Source organism: Chenopodium album, chromosome 4 (assembly GCF_948465745.1).
Source record: "Chenopodium album chromosome 4, dcCheAlbu1.1, whole genome shotgun sequence".
NCBI classification, from domain to species: domain Eukaryota; kingdom Viridiplantae; phylum Streptophyta; class Magnoliopsida; order Caryophyllales; family Amaranthaceae; genus Chenopodium; species Chenopodium album.
This window is the reverse complement of record NC_137837.1, coordinates 60,303,270-60,320,813: the sequence shown is the minus strand read 5'-3', so window position 1 is coordinate 60,320,813 and position 17,544 is coordinate 60,303,270.

Sequence of the window (17,544 nt, the reverse complement as noted above, 5' to 3'; positions counted from 1 at the left end):
GTTTCTTTTCCGGCTCCTTCGAGGAGCTATTGAGATTCTCATTAGAGGGATATTTGAGACTATAGGAAGAACGCGGTAAGATCGAACGGGGCGAAGGTGAATTGTGATAACTAGCTCTCTATGCTTAGCATACTCTATGTTTCAATCAACCTCGGATATCTTGAAACGTGCATACCCCTATTGCTTAAGAAAGATGTTTATTCATTTGAAATGTGGTCATTTTGTAATGTCCAGTTCGTAAAGGTTTCAAATTTGTTTTTCTTTATTTTACTTTCCTTTTTGTGGTTTTCCTCATGTATGTTGGTGGAGAGTTATATATTAAGCTCTTAGGAAACCTTTACGAGACCTCACTCGTCCTCATAGGCGACTTTGGGGATTAAAGGGCTTGTTGTAGCTAAAAACAACCGTGATTCCTACGTTAGTGAATCTTAGTGTATATTCCCATCTTATGTCTTTCTTTTTCTTTTTGAATAAGTTTTTCATCCTTATTATTTCTTGCTTTATTTTGCTCGAGGACGAGCAAAAGTTTAGCTTGGGGGAATTTGATGAGTTTCATATATGGCACTCATTTGATTCTTTTTAGGGTGACTTTCATGCTATTCTATAGCTCTTTTACTTAGCTTTTCCTTAATTTTACTCTTTATTTCTTTTAGTTTGCATTTTCTTCGTTGGATCTCTTTCTTTATGCATTTCTTGGTTTATTTTGTTATTTTCTCTTTTAGTTGCTTGTTTTCCTTTATTTTTGAGGTTAAGATCCAAGTTTCCCGAGGCCTCTTCCCAAGTTTGGCATTGATTAGGGTATCTAGTGTTATCCATTTGAAGCTCAAGCATGGAGAAGTGCAAGTTCATAAAGTCCTTGAGCTGTGCATTCAAGCCGTGGGGGCATGATTTCTAGTGTTGAACCCGCAAACATGGAGTTTAGAAACTGCAAGGTCCCGTGTGTCATCAAGAGCATTAAGTGGAACGTACGAGGAACATCGGCATGATAGGGAAGAAGGCTCTCTTGTTCCCAGGCGCGGGCACGCGCGGGCGCGCGGCCTAGTGGCGTTGGCGCACCTCCCTCGGGCGCGGGCGCGGGCGCGCCTGTCTGGGTCCCTGTTCCGTACCCAGATTTGCACGGTCGCGCTCTCCCTTATAGTTGATCGCACCTGTATGGGTTTATTTGGGCACGATCAAACTAACTTCTCTTAGTTAGTTTTACTGTATAGATTTTCTTTCTATTTTTAGAGGAAAAAGGAATTCAGAAATTAGAATAGAATTAGAATTAGAATTTTAGAGAGAGAGACTCTAGATTATAGAGAGAGAAGTTCTTAATTGATGATTGATGATTGAAGATTGGTAATTCTAGCATTTCCTCCATTGAATTGAAGCAAGTTTGTAAGAATTTCTTTTACTTTAATGCAATCTTTAGCTTATAATTTCAATTTCTTTGTTGATTGTTCAAGTTTGAATTGAATTTGTGATTGAATTAGTTCTATTGATATGATGATGATGAAATTGTTGATTAGCTTAGTTTTGATCTTAATTTTAATTGATAGTGAGTAGTTCTCTTGCTACGGGAATGGTGAAGCATGTATGAGTGATGGATTGATGCTAATTGGGGGAAATTGATGGAGTTGATGTTGTGATTAAATTAGTTGATTGATTAAGTGTATGTATGTGATTAATTAAAGAGTAGCTAACTTTGATTGTTACACTAGAATTCATTGTAAGCTTGCATTGATACGGAAAATTAATTTGTGGCTTGCTTTTGTCGATTGAGTAGGTTTGCAAGGTTCCTAGTCAGAGTCTCTCGTAGTTGGCGCTAGCTTACATTGATCTCTAGGAGATTAGCTTACCTTACTCTCTTGATTGCTTAATTGATTTTCCCTCGCAACACTTGACTTAGTCATCTCCAATCCCAATTAGCTATATCCATTCTGAGTACATGCGGATCCTAACCCTAGTGCTTGATAAATTTGATTTCATTTTGATTGTTTGAGTGTTTTGAATATACACACCTCACTTTATTGCTTTGAAATAGCTTAGCTTTGACTTTAGCATTCACCTCCCATGCCTAGTGGTTCGACCCTCGACTTACTCTATGCTTTGTATAGGGGTGTGTTGAGAGATTACAAATTTTGTTTTGACCAAGGGTAGATTAGTTTTCAACGACCTAGTCTCGCCTTAGATCAACTCCTATGCTCCAATTGGGACCACATATGTATATATGTTCAAAATTCTCTCTGAGAGTGGCAAGATCAAACCTCTTGAACCGAGACCAATTGAATCACTAAAGAGGACAGACAGATATTACTGTCCATATAATCAATCAGGGGGACATACTTTAGAACATAGTTTTAAATTCAAGGATTTAATTCAAAAACTAATTGATAATAAAAAGTTGGTCCAAATTTCACAAGAGAAAGATGCTACCATCAATGGAGTTTTGGAAGGTGATGACGATGATGTCTACCTCAAGGATATGGATGAAACCCTACTCTCTACAATATATCCAGTGGACGATGTTTGGGTTAAAGAAGATTCACCCATAGACGTTCTCATAGGATCTAGGAGAATGCAACCTCCCATTACCGCACAAAAACCTATTCCTAATACTCAACAGGATCCCATACCAATCATACAAGACAACGATGTTGTCAAAAAACTAAAAAAGACTAAGGTCGAGTTGAAAGTATGGAAACTATTAGCTACGTCCCATCAACATAGGGTTGCAATAATGGATGCTCTAGCTAAGATAGGAATAGATTCTGAAACCACTTCTGAGGGGTTGGCTAACTTCCTCACGAGTGATCTTCCTAGTCCCATAAATTTGATCAACTTTTCTGACAAAGATCTACTTCCAGAGGGTGATAAACACAACAAAGCCTTAAATCTCACAGTAATCTGCAAGAGGATGAATGTCTCAATGAATCTTGTAGACAATGGATCAGCAATTAATGTTTGTCCACTTCGAACTGCGAGAATGTTAGGAATAAGGGATGAAGACTTGTCTCCATCAACACAAGGAATAAGAGCTTATGACAACAATTGCAACCATGCCTTTTGAACAATCACCATGAATGTAACGGCAGGATTCATAGAACATGCTACTACTTTTCAAGTGGTAGACATTAAAACATCTTTCAACTTATTGTTGGAGGAATCCCTTCATCAACAAGTAAAGGCTATAGTTGGAGGAATCCCTATCACAATTGATTCTTCTCCAATGAGGATTAAGGCTACCAAAAATCCAATCAAAGATGTGGAGCACGATGAAAATGATGAAGATTTGTGGGGCTTTAACGAAGAGGTCTCCTTAATCGAGGAGGATGAAAGGACCCCTCTCTACTAGATCCTCCACTCCAACATGACAATAAATGCTATCCTCATAAAACAAGGACACTTTCCTGGAATGACTCTTGGAAAAAAGAAGGAGATAGCAAAGCAAATGGGACTACCTAGCCTCCCTAAATTGGACACTTTTGGACTTGGTTTTGAACCGACTCTATAAGACCTTAACCGAGCCCGGGAAAAAGCCAATGCACGTAAGAACGCTCGTATCAAAAAGAAAGCAATCCCAGTGGATTATTATCCTCTCACCTTAAATGGACAATTCATAAGAGATGGGGAGGATTATTCGTGCCATGAATTTCTTGAACCCTTTGTCAAGAATGGGATAAGACAACCTGGGTTTGAAATCTTCTTGGATTGCAACTTTCGAGATGATATCCCAACTCCTATCCATAAAGACAAAGCACCTCCATGCTTTGACTTTAATATCATGGGACTTCTCTTTGGGGACGAGAAGAATGAGCCAACATATAGTGAGGACAACTCCTTGCTCATTCAAACGGTACTACAAAGTGATAACTTTGAGCCTTCTAAGCTTATCACCCCAGCACAGGGATTAGTCTAAGGATGGCGAAAGACCATGAAGGTGACTACTCCAAGTGGAAGAAATATCTCTATAACAACGGGACAAGGACCAATGTTTGAAGAGTCGTCAGAGTCTGAGTCAGAGTCTTCCCCTATCGAGTCTTCTAAGTCTCTAGCCGTAGCACCTTCCCCCAATTCTTCTATTTTAGTACCTTCTCCTAGAATAGTTAGTAGTCAAGTCCCAGTGGACATATATTTGTTTGATGTATTAGTTTCTGAGTTTAATAATATGTCTTTATTTGCTTACTCTTTGTGTCACTCTTTAAGCCAAGATGATGAGCATTTCTTAACTAACAATGAAAATGACAAAGAAATATTTAAAGCAATGGAAACACTTGAAAATAAAACACCGGTAATTGAAGATACTGAAACGGTTAATATTTCAAAAGATCCAACCATTAAAAGAGAAGTTAAAATCGGGCTAACACTTAATAAAGATGAAAGAACCAATTCAATTCATCTATTAAAAAAATTTATCGATGTATTTGCTTGGTCATATGAAGATATGCCAGGAATAAATAGAGAGATAGCTCAACACACAATACCATAATTCAAGGAATGAAACCTGTAAAATAAAAGCTACGTCGAATGAAACCCGACGTAGCTCTTAAAATAAAAGAAGAGGTACAAAAACAAATAACTGCAGGTTTTATCAGGGTATCCAAATACCCTGAATGGGTCGCAAATGTGGTCCCAGTTCAAAAGAAGGATGGAAGGGTAAGAATGTGTGTCGACTATCGAGATCTAAATAAGGCAAGTCCAAAAGACGACTTCCCTTTACCACACTTTGATATTCTAGTAGATAATATAGCGAATCACGCGCTTCTCTTGTTTATGGATGGATACGCAGGGTATAACCAGATTCCCATGGCAAAAGAAGACATGGAGAAGACAACATTCATAACACCTTGGAGGACTTAATATTACTCGGTAATGCCATTCGGGTTGAAAAACGCGGGTGCCTGTAGACACCCATTTGTGTCTCCCCAAAACCAAACCCGGTGATGAGTACCTTTCACGTCGAATCATAATCGAATGTAGTGAAAGTGTGGAAGGTTTAGTGTTGCGGAAAGTTTTAATTTCTTTTCTCTTCTCTCTGTTTTTGAAAACCAATTTTAAGAAAACAGACAATCCAATTTGGTTGGTCCATGATATGGGTCCAATAGTAGTGTAGTTGGATGGGGCTTAAAAAGAGCTTTCCAACGATATATTATAAGCCCAGTTCCGATGAATATTGAGGAAGTTATGGCCAAATTACTAAATTGGGCCTGGTTTGAGCCTTATATGCGGCCCAATGATCTAGAGGAGGGCCTAACATGGATTTATCATTTCTAATGCAATTAGGAATGGTTTTAGTCTTCTAGATTCTTCTAGAAGGTTCTTTTCATTCCCAATTCGATTAGCATTAATAAATTGACTTTTGTTGACTTTTTAGAGTTTTTATCAGAATAAAAGAACGTTTTTGAGGAAAATATGATTTTATCCTCCTGTACAGTAATTTCTATCTGATTTTAAGAAAACGCGTCAAAAACTTAGTCAGCGCCAAACGCCAGCAGTAGCGCCTAACGCTACGCTTGGCGCCTGGCGCTAGCGTTAGCGCCTGGCGCTAACGTCAGCGTTTGCCGCTAATCTGGTTTTGCGCGTCAGAACTCTATTTTTGGTTTTTTTTATCTTTTTGCTGATTTTCTCTATAAATAGCTTCCTAAAAACCCCGTTTTCATTCACCAACTCTCATCAAGATTCTCTTGATTACTTACTCTCTCTCTCTCTCTCTCTCTCTCTCTCTTTTCTAAACTAGCCTTCTCTCAAATATAAAAATTCCGCATTCATTAGCACTAGATACACCTAGCCATATTCGAAGTTGCCTTCGCCCTAGACGTGAAAGGTTTAATTTCTGAGGGTTTGGTCCCAAATCTCTATTTCAATTATTTAATTTAATTTAATTGTTTATTATTTTCCTTGAAGTTACTAACGTGTGTATTTTGTTATTAGAAAGAGGTACGAGGCATCCAAGTAAGTACTTTAATGGTTTTTATTGATGTTATATAGAAATCATGCTTAGGTTGTTATTATGATATTCCTAGTATCATGTCTAGGGTAACTTTAATATTAAGTATGATTGTTATGATGCTTCCTATTTCTCTTCCTAATATTCATGTTAGTATCATGTTAGGGTTAAATATATGATTTTTTTGTTTAGTGACATGCTAGGGTTTGTTATTAATCTTGTTAGTATCATGCCTAGGATCATGCTATTATTATGCTTTAACATGATTATTTTAATTATTATTATTATGGTTATAATTTGTGATTATTATTATGTTGCTTGATATATATTTATTGTTATTGCTTGATCACGCCTTTTATTGAATGTTTAAAGGGAAGTTATACTTGTAATCACGCTTAATAAGATAATTAATAATCTTGTTTAGGGTTAATATGATTATAATTCAAGTGATCGCCAATAATAGTTTTATTTGTGCATTAATATTCAACCAACATAGATAAACAGGTTTAGGGTTAATCCTATTGATTGCATGTTAGTCAGAAAGCGCACATGAATACGATCAGAATAAAGTAGAGGCCTATTTTTAGGGCAGGTTCAATCTCTTTTAGGTTGGATTTGTACCTTCATCCCCAAACTACCAGTCATGGTTCAAGACCTTATGGAGTTGACGATCTCTTGGATCCTTAAGGGTTGTAACCTTCACCTCGTGAACGGTTTACAAGTTCCTAAAAAACTTGTTAGCGACTCTTTTGCTCTATCTTCTTTCCCTTTGGACGCCACCGTACTTTAGTGTATGATCACAGTGGGGTTCAAGCTAGGGATTAATGCTTGAAATATTCCCTACATTGCCACTTAACAACGAGCAGCGATTGCCTTACTCCATGACATGATATACAAGGAATTTAAAGTCTATGTGGATGACATAATTGTAAAATCAAAATATCGTCCAGGAGTTTAGTAGCCTTAAGAAAGTTCTTTGAAAGGCTAAGGAAATACAATATGAGGTTGAACCCATCTAAGTGTTCTTTTGGAGTCACCTCGGGAAAACTCTTAGGATACGTCATTAGTTCTAGAGGAATAGAGATAGACCCAACCAAGATCAAAGCTATTATGTCAATGCCACCGCCTAAAATCGAAAAGCAAATTCAGGGATTCATTGGCCAATTGCAATACATAAGTAGGTTCATATCAAAGTTAACAACAATATGTTGTAGACACCTAAAAATGTCTCCCCAAAACCAAACCCGATGATAAATAACCTTTCACCGCCACTATTGGTCGGGTTTAGTATTTAATCCCGAGAGTGCTTAAAAAATCGTATCTTATTAAATTCTTGTTTTTGAAAGGTCTATGGATCAGTCTTGGTGTTTGGTAAAGGCATAGTTTTAATTTGTTAATTAATTCTAAGCCCAAACCTTTTTATTTTATTATTTTATTTTGGCCCAAATATTTTATTTATTTTTGTTATTTTCTTATTCTTAGCCCGAATAATAAAAGTCAGAAAAAAGCCCGAAATTATCAATCGGCACTTAAAAAAGCCGAAAGAAATTAGGGTTAAAAATGAATTTAGACGGAAAAGTGGACTGGTACTGACCGTGTCACGGTCGAGCTTGACCGTGTCACGAGAACTCTTCCCGTCTGACGGTGGGACTTCCCGTGACACGGGAGGTCTGTCGTGACACGGGGAGTTCCGTGTCCTTTTCGCGTAAACCCTTAACGCGTTTTCCGTTCCGTTTTCTAAAAATTTCCCGCGACACTCCAAAACTGACCGTGTCACGGGAACTTGTACCGTCTGACGGTACAGTCTAACCGTGTCACGGTACAGTCTGACCGTGTCACGGGATGCATTTTTAGGGTTTTTATCATTTTAGGGTTCCGTGTGCTCCCTCAGCACATTTCCCTATAAATACCCCCTCATTCCTGATGAACGGGGCAACGAGAATTCGATTATTCTTATTTTTTCTCTCTTCTATGCTATTAACCTAAACACTAGCCTACCCTTTTCACTTCAAAATTCCTTCTTCAAGCACTCAAAGGAGTCCATATTTTACTCGAGGTTCTGTCCTTAAACCAAGGCGTGAAAGGTAGAATCATTTGAGGGTTTGGCCCCAAAATCAACTTTATTTTATTTAATTTAATCTAGTTATTGTTTTGTTATTTCCTTGAAGTTACTAACTCGTTTATTATTTTGTAGTTGCAAACAAACAGATTCAAAGTAAGGATCATGCTCTTTTTATTATTATTGTTTTTCTAACGATTTTTATGTTGTTGGAATTATGATTAAATTGATTCTTTTTATGTTTATATTGATTCTATTATATTTTTTTTGATCACCATATTGCATGTTAAAGGGAATATGTAATTGAAAATCACGCCTAATAAGATAATTTGGACAACCGGTTTAGATTACTTTTAATCTTGTTGTTTAATCAAGTGATCACAATATTTTAGAATTATATGTTGCATTAATATTCAACCAATTTAGCTTAATAATAGTTTGGAGCAAATTGAATATTTTGTTTGTATGCCTTTGAGATCGCAGGAATCACTTTTCACTATAAGAATCGAGTAGAGGCCAATACGGGCGAATGTGACTCCATGACTCACTTCGTACCATCATCCCCGATCCTCCTTTCGTGGTTCCGAACCATATGGAGTTAGTAATCTCATGGATTATGAATGGGGTGTAACCTTCACGGGTCAATCGTTGTTGCCTATCGTTGTCCCTTATCGTGGTTGCCTTTTTATGATCCGTGGACGGTTTACAGGTTCCTTAAAAACTTGTTGGCGGCTCCCTACTTTATTTGTCTCTAATCGTTGTCCCTAATCGTAATGTCAATTCCCACTTCCTATGAGTGCCAAGCATATTCACAACATGCTTTTAACGTAGGCGCACTTCGAGCGACGCCTACAATTTGGCGACTCCACTGGGGAGGATTCTTAATTATTTATCGATTTGAGTGATCGGTATTTAATTAAGATGAGTGGATGAGACTTGAAAGATTCTTGAAAAAATATTCCTGTGATTAATTTGGCATTTTTGCATCTACATAGATGTTTTAACGTCGCATTCGGGTCTGTACCGTAGGAAAAATTGGATAACTTGGTTGCGCGCAAAAGCAAACAGGGCACCAGTCAGATTTTCTGACTGCCGTGTCACGGCAAATTCTGCCGTGTCACGGTACAGTGTACCGTCTGACGGCACATTGTACCGTGACACGGGAATTTTTACCGTGTCACGGCAGTCCTAAAATCAGTCCGGTGACCTATTTTCTTTTCCCACAGTTGACTTCCTTCGATTTTTCTGAAAAAAACGTATGTGTTCTACATGCGTCTTAGCCCCGGGGAATTTAAGCTCTATCAACCCAAAAACGCTCATGGCAATAAGGGTTCATCCGAGTCATTAAATTCACCCAAACCATGGAGTCGAGTTCGATTTCATCACGAACTCGCGGAGCCGCCCGTTGGCATACACCCTCAAGGGAGGCTGCCTTGCTAACGCGTCCAAACTCTTAACCATGGTACCCTTTTGACACCCAAAGCTTGACCAATAGTTGAACATAGATCTTGACTTTAGGTTGCGAACTTTTTTTGCATCATCGTGCCTAAATGCTATGTGTTGGTTCGGTGCTAACCCTAATGTGTTTGCTCTTTTTGTTTGACCCATGACCGAGGGTTTTTATTCTCACATAGTAATTAGTACGGACTTAAAATCGATTAAAATCTGAAAAAAATCACAAAACTGACCTGGAACTGCGCACCGTGTCACGGCATTTTCTGCCGTGTCACGGTGAACAGTGCCGTGACACGGTAAAGGCTACCGTCTGACGGTAAGCCTTAACCGTGTCACGCCAGTCTGTACCGTGACACGGTGCCCAGGAAAGTGTCCCGTCAGTCTTTTTTCTCGATTTTTGTGTCCAATATTGAGTCGTGTCTAGTTATACGGTCAAAATACGTGTCTATAACCTCACTTAATCACTCACATGTCGTGTTTACACACTTTTTTGCTTTAAGTCGTGCACCACTTTTTTGACCGTATTTTAGGGAAAGTCTTGTTTTTATGTCTCTTTTTTAAAGTCGGATGGTACTCTCCCTTTAAAAATAAACAAGCAACGTTTCAAAATTATTATTTTTTTTTTAAAACAAAAAAAAAAAAAAAAAAAAAAAAATTTGACCGTGACACGGGAACTTATCCCGTCTGACGGGAGAAGTGTCCCGTGCCACGTCACCCTTTTTTTTTTCAAAAAAAAAAAAAAAAAAAAAAAAATTTGACCGTGACACGGGAACTTATCCCGTCTGACGGGAGAAGTGTCCCGTGCCACGTCACCCTTTTTTTTTAAAAAAAAAAAAAAAAAAAAAAAAAAAAAAAAAAATTTGACCGTGACACGGGAACTTATCCCGTCTGACGGGAGAAGTGTCCCGTGCCACGTCACCCTTTTTTTTTTAAAAAAAAAAAAAAAAAAAAATTTGACCGTGACACGGGAACTTATCCCGTCTGACGGGAGAAATGTCCCGTGCCACGTCACCCTTTTTTAAAAAAAAAAAAAAAAAAAAAAAATTTGACCGTGACACGGGAACTTATCCCGTCTGACGGGAGAAGTGTCCCGTGCCACGTCACCCTTTTTTTAAAAATAAAAAAAAAAAAAAAAAAAAAAAAAAAAAAAAAATTTGACCGTGACACGTCACCCCTTTTCAAAAAAAAAAAAAAAGGAATTTTGACCGTGTCACGGGAACTTATCCCGTCTGACGGGAGAAATGTCCCGTGCCACGTCACCCCTTTTCAAAAAAAAAAAAAAAAAAAAAAAAAAAAAAAAAAAGAGCGTCAGTTTAGCCTTCCGTATTAATTTGGTCCTCGCGTTAGTCATTTTGGTTATTGTTCACATGTCTAGCCATACGATCATACCACGAGTCTTATAACATCACTTGATCACTCACGAGTCAAGTATAGTCCACACACTTTCTTTATGTTCCGACTCGAGTCGTGCACCAGGTCGTTTATGATCGTATATTAGGTTCATGCACCTTTTTTTCGTCATAATAAAAAAAAAATGAGTGGAGTTTTCTCACCTGTTTTCAAATGTCTATTTTTTCCTTCCTTTCCTATCTTGAGCAATGAGTCAAACAATTAAGTGAATTGTTTTATTTCACAGTACTTGTTCAAGGAACAGAGATAGATCAATACGGTTCGAGCCATTACCGCAACAATCTCTCAGATCTAATAGGCGTTCAAAGAGAACTTTGTCATCTCCGTTACTCATCACCTTTCAATGGCCACTAAAGAAGACATTGAGAATATCAACAAATCCATTGAGGCACTGTCTTCCATGATGAAAACCCTTACCACTAGGGTCACTACTATGGAACAAAACAAGGTCACTGTTTCCACCTTTGACAAACTGAAGGAACAAATGAGTAATATTTCTGAGGATTTCACTTATGTGGAACGGCCTCCCACTCCTTTGGATGTGAAGGATAGACTCCCCGAAAAGTTCTCCACTGCTGATATTCCAAAGTTCAAGCCTACTGACAATCCAATATTCCATTTGAAGGCGTTCTCTGCAACCATGGCTCTTAAGGGATTGGACGTAACACTCTTCCCTACGGTGTTCCCTCTCTCCTTAGAACATGCTTGCCAACAATGGTTCTATTCCCTAGATGCCAAGCGTACTGCGACTTGGCAAGATGTCACTGACAGTTTCATGAATCGTTACAAGTGTAACATTCAAACTAAAACTTCTGAACGTGAACTCTCCATTCTCAAACAGAAAGAGAATGAAGGCTTCACCGCTTACCTGAACAGGTGGAGAGAAACAGCTTCACTCTTGGTAGATCCTCCCAAAGAAAGAGAGATGGTTCGCCTCTTTATTCAAAATCTGACTCATAAATATAGGGAACATCTCAAATTTCTTCCATTGAACACTTTCGAAGCTGTATACGACATCGGCATCAATATCGAGGATGAGCTAATAAAGACTGCTGGTAGTAACAATAATAACACTTGGAAAAACAAGAAGAACGACCATCCTTCTTCTTCGTCTTCTAAGCACGAAAATACTACCAACAATATAAGCCAAGTTGATATCAATGAAGTGTTAGCCCTTGATACTCCATTGCCCAAGAAGAAAAGAACTTACACTCATTTAGGAATGACTTATGATGCGGCCTTTGATCGCCTTTACGGTCAAGGCTTGATCACGCCTATTGGACCATTTCCAGAGCCAAAACCTGAAGAAAGGAGCGCCAAATGGAATCCCAATGCCTATTGCAAGTACCATCAAGGAAGGGGCCACACTACGGAGCAATGTTGGAATTTGAAGGACGTCATTCAAGACTTGATGGATGCAAACAAACTTCATGTCCCTCCAGGCGGCAAGAAGTAATAAATACAAGGCATGCAGATCCTTTGTGCAAGATTTCATGATTTCTTTCTTTATCATTCTTCTCCATTCCCCCATTCATGTCTAGCATAGGTTTTCCACTTCGAATTTTTTTTTTTTTTTTTTTTTTTTTTTTTGTTTCATGGGTTTCGTTCATCTTTTCCATTAATAAAATGAGCAATTTTCCTTTACATCTCGATCATAGAATTTTTTCATTCTAAATAAAAAAAAAATTACCGAACTAAACACAAGGTACACCAATGATTTGAGGCACCTTTGCAACTCTGTCATTCCCCATTAACCACTCAATCACATATCCAGCTCTTCATCAACCACTTTGAGCCTCGTCTAACGTCTGGCCTTCATTTCTTCAACCCACATTCACTCAACCCTGGGATTTGAAGATGTGTAATTGTATAACATTCAAAAAGCAAGTAAAAAAAAGTAGCAAAGCAAAAATAAAACAATGTCTAAAGGCAAGTGTTCCAATGTCTTTGATATGAACACGTCTCAAATTGCGTCTCTCATCGAGTGCTCGGTACCGTGCCTGAGAAACATGAATGCTAAGTGAGTGATGGACCGCATGATCTGAGATTGCCTACATTGATTCAAAAGGTTGAAAAAAAAAAAAAAAAAAAAAAAAAAAAAAGTTCAAAGCAAAAAAAAATGTGTTGAAAATAAACTTGCAAAATTCAAAATTTTCAAGTTCAAAATTACACATCTTGGGGATTCTCTCGGGTCTTGAGCCTTTTACCCCTTTATTCCTTAAACCATCAACTTAACCACATTACAACCCTTGAAAGACCTCTTTGAGGTGTACATACACTTGTGCAAAGTTCGGTTAGAGCTACGTTCGGCCTGATTCCTAACGGATACGTAGGCAACCTCACATTGAGGTGCGGCCACATTCATATTCATATCCATGCATGATCAAGTCAAAGAATATCCAATGCTTATCCCTACCCATTTAGAGCTAGACTTGGGGGCTTGAACCCAAATCACATTAGCTTACCCAGCCTGAAGAGTCATCATCTTTAACTCTTCTCACATCTCTTTCCATCGCTATAACCCTTGCAGCCAGCCTTAGTATCACATTCACACACTTCACTCACACATCCATATCCATATCAATCATCCTTCCCTTTAAGAGTCCTTTATCATGAAATCTTGTTTCAACACTGTGCATGCTTCATCATATTTAAAGACAACATTCAGTAGAAGAAACATTGCATACTTGCTTAGCTTCCTGACCTAAGCAATGTTCATTGTTTCGCATAATGTGCTAAGAAACATTTATATATCAATGATTTTTAATCATAGAAAGCGTATCGTGCTTAGCTCCTTGACCTAAGCAACGTTCATTATGCAATAATCCCTATACGTGCTTAGCTTCCAGACCTAAGTAACGTTCAAAATCGCTTCTTTACACCATATATGATGCTTAGCTCCATGACTTAAGTTCATTCATCTATCGTGTTATACGTGCTTAGCTTCCAGACCTAAGTGACGTTCAAAATCGCTTCTTTACACCATATATGATGCTTAGCTCCATGACTTAAGTTCATTCATCTATCGTGTCACATGATGTAATTGTCCTTAGCCTCCTGGCCTAAGAACATGCATCATGCATACATTATTTGCAGAACAAACAATTCAATCCATACGAATCATTTCGTCTTGCTCAAGGAAGAAGTTCAAAACTTCTCTCCCTTTTCATTATTTTATTTCGGGGAAGTTCAAAAAAAAAAAAAAAAAAAACTTTTTCCAAAGTTTTCATCGAAGGAAGTTCGAAAATAAAAGTTCAGTTTTTACATCTTTCTTTTTCGGGAGAAAGTCGGTACCCTCCACTCATGACAAAAATTGACGGAAAATTTTTGCTTTTGCATCTTCGTTTGCTTGTGTCTGCACACACACATATACACACACACACACACACACACACACTCACAAGTCATACACATGTCATGTCACATCAAGTCAAACTTGGTCAAGTTAGTGGTCAAGTCAATCACAGTATATACGAGTCCATTGGCAAATTTATTTTTGCAGGTCTTATCTACAGCCCACGTCCGGGGACAAACGGACCATCTACAGCCCACGTCCGGGGACAAACGGACCATCTACAGCCCACGTCCGGGGACAAGCGGACCATCTACAGCCCACGTCCGGGGACAAGCGGACCACCATCATTTCATGACGCAAGGTTCTCGATACACAGAGACTTGCAATCTCATCATCTGTCGACTTTCCTCAAGCATGGAAAGTATTATCCGGTGGATTTCTTCAAGCATAGAAAACTGCCAAGTCGGCTTTCCTCAAGCATGGAAAGCGTTATCGGTGGATTTTTCTTCAAGTATAGAAAACCGCCAAGTCGGCTTTCCTCAAGCATGGAAAGCGTTATCCCCAAAACCAAACCCGATGATAAATAACCTTTCACCGCCACTATTGGTCGGGTTTAGTATTTAATCCCGAGAGTGCTTAAAAAATCGTATCTTATTAAATTCTTGTTTTTGAAAGGTCTATGGATCAGTCTTGGTGTTTGGTAAAGGCATAGTTTTAATTTGTTAATTAATTCTAAGCCCAAACCTTTTTATTTTATTATTTTATTTTGGCCCAAATATTTTATTTATTTTTGTTATTTTCTTATTCTTAGCCCGAATAATAAAAGTCAGAAAAAAGCCCGAAATTATCAATCGGCACTTTAAAAAGCCGAAAGAAATTAGGGTTAAAAATGAATTTAGACGGAAAAGTGGACTGGTACTGACCGTGTCACGGTCGAGCTTGACCGTGTCACGGGAACTCTTCCCGTCTGACGGTGGGACTTCCCGTGACACGGGAGGTCTGTCGTGACACGGGGAGTTCCGTGTCCTTTTCGCGTAAACCCTTAACGCGTTTTCCGTTCCGTTTTCTAAAAATTTCTCGCGACACTCCAAAACTGACCGTGTCACGGGAACTTGTACCGTCTGACGGTACAGTCTAACCGTGTCACGGTACAGTCTGACCGTGTCACGGGATGCATTTTTAGGGTTTTTATCATTTTAGGGTTCCGTGTGCTCCCTCAGCACATTTCCCTATAAATACCCCCTCATTCCTGATGAACGGGGCAACGAGAATTCGATTATTCTTATTTTTTCTCTCTTCTATGCTATTAACCTAAACACTAGCCTACCCTTTTCACTTCAAAATTCCTTCTTCAAGCACTCAAAGGAGTCCATATTTTACTCGAGGTTCTGTCCTTAAACCAAGGCGTGAAAGGTAGAATCATTTGAGGGTTTGGCCCCAAAATCAACTTTATTTTATTTAATTTAATCTAGTTATTGTTTTGTTATTTCCTTGAAGTTACTAACTCGTTTATTATTTTGTAGTTGCAAACAAACAGATTCAAAGTAAGGATCATGCTCTTTTTATTATTATTGTTTTTCTAACGATTTTTATGTTGTTGGAATTATGATTAAATTGATTCTTTTTATGTTTATATTGATTCTATTATATTTTTTTGATCACCATATTGCATGTTAAAGGGAATATGTAATTGAAAATCACGCCTAATAAGATAATTTGGACAACCGGTTTAGATTACTTTTAATCTTGTTGTTTAATCAAGTGATCACAATATTTTAGAATTATATGTTGCATTAATATTCAACCAATTTAGCTTAATAATAGTTTGGAGCAAATTGAATATTTTGTTTGTATGCCTTTGAGATCGCAGGAATCACTTTTCACTATAAGAATCGAGTAGAGGCCAATACGGGCGAATGTGACTCCATGACTCACTTCGTACCATCATCCCCGATCCTCCTTTCGTGGTTCCGAACCATATGGAGTTAGTAATCTCATGGATTATGAATGGGGTGTAACCTTCACGGGTCAATCGTTGTTGCCTATCGTTGTCCCTTATCGCGGTTGCCTTTTTATGATCCGTGGACGGTTTACAGGTTCCTTAAAAACTTGTTGGCGGCTCCCTACTTTATTTGTCTCTAATCGTTGTCCCTAATCGTAATGTCAATTCCCACTTCCTATGAGTGCCAAGCATATTCACAACATGCTTTTAACGTAGGCGCACTTCGAGCGACGCCTACATATGTGAACCAATATTCAAGAAGATCAAGAAGAATGTTCCAGTAATATGGGCCGACGAGTGCCAAAAAGCCTTTGAAAAGATCACAGCCTATCTCGCTAATCCTCCTATATTAGCACCAGCACTCCTAGGAATCCCCCTGAGGTTGTACCTAATAGTCACCAAAGAGACAATGGGGGCTATGCTCGCTCAAGAAGTAGAAGGAAAAGAGAATGCCATCTACTATCTAAGTAAAAAGATGCTCGAGTATGAAATACGCTATACACCACTTCAGAAATTGTGCCTCGCATCAGTGTGGGCCACGGCCTAGTTAAGACATTACATGCTCGTTCACACAGTTTTCGTAGTATCTCGAATGGATCAACTTAAGTATCTTTTAGATAACTCTACACTAAATGGGATAATATCAAGATGGATAGTTAAGTTATCCCAATTTGATGTAAGATTGATGCCCCAAAAGGCTATTAAAGGATTTGTGTTCTCGGACTTCTTAGCAGACTTCCCAATACAAGATTCCACGCCAATACACGAGAATGACTTTCCAGACGAAGATTTGATGGTCACAGAAGATGATACTTGGCCTCTATACTTCGACGGAGCTTCAAACTAAAAGGGATGTGGCGTAGGGGTATTATGAGTATCACCTAAAGAAGAACATACTCTAATCTCCATCAAGCTAGATTTCGACGTTACCAACAACGCTGCAAAATATGAAGCATGCGTGGTAGGCCTCGAAACAGCATTGGCATTAGGTGTAAAGAAACTTCGAATATTTGAAGACTCTTCTTTGATCATCAACCAAATTTCCAAAAGATGGAAAGTGATAAGTGAAAGCTTGGCCCTTTACCAAACATACTTGGAAACTCTCACAAACCAACTGGAAAAGGTAGAATACACATATCTTTCTAGAGAGGAAAATCAATTTGCTGATGCTTTGGCAAGACTAGCCTCAATGGTTACAATTCCTACGGAAATTGAGCAAATTCCTTTAACAATAGAAAAAAGGTATAAACCGGCTTATATTCAAGCAATAGCGGATGATGAAGTGGTCCAAGAGCAAGAAGAAGAAGAATAACCTTGGTATACGGACATCCTCAACTATGTCACCAAAGGAGAATATCCACTCCATGCTGACAAAAGATAAAAACAAGCTTTAAGAC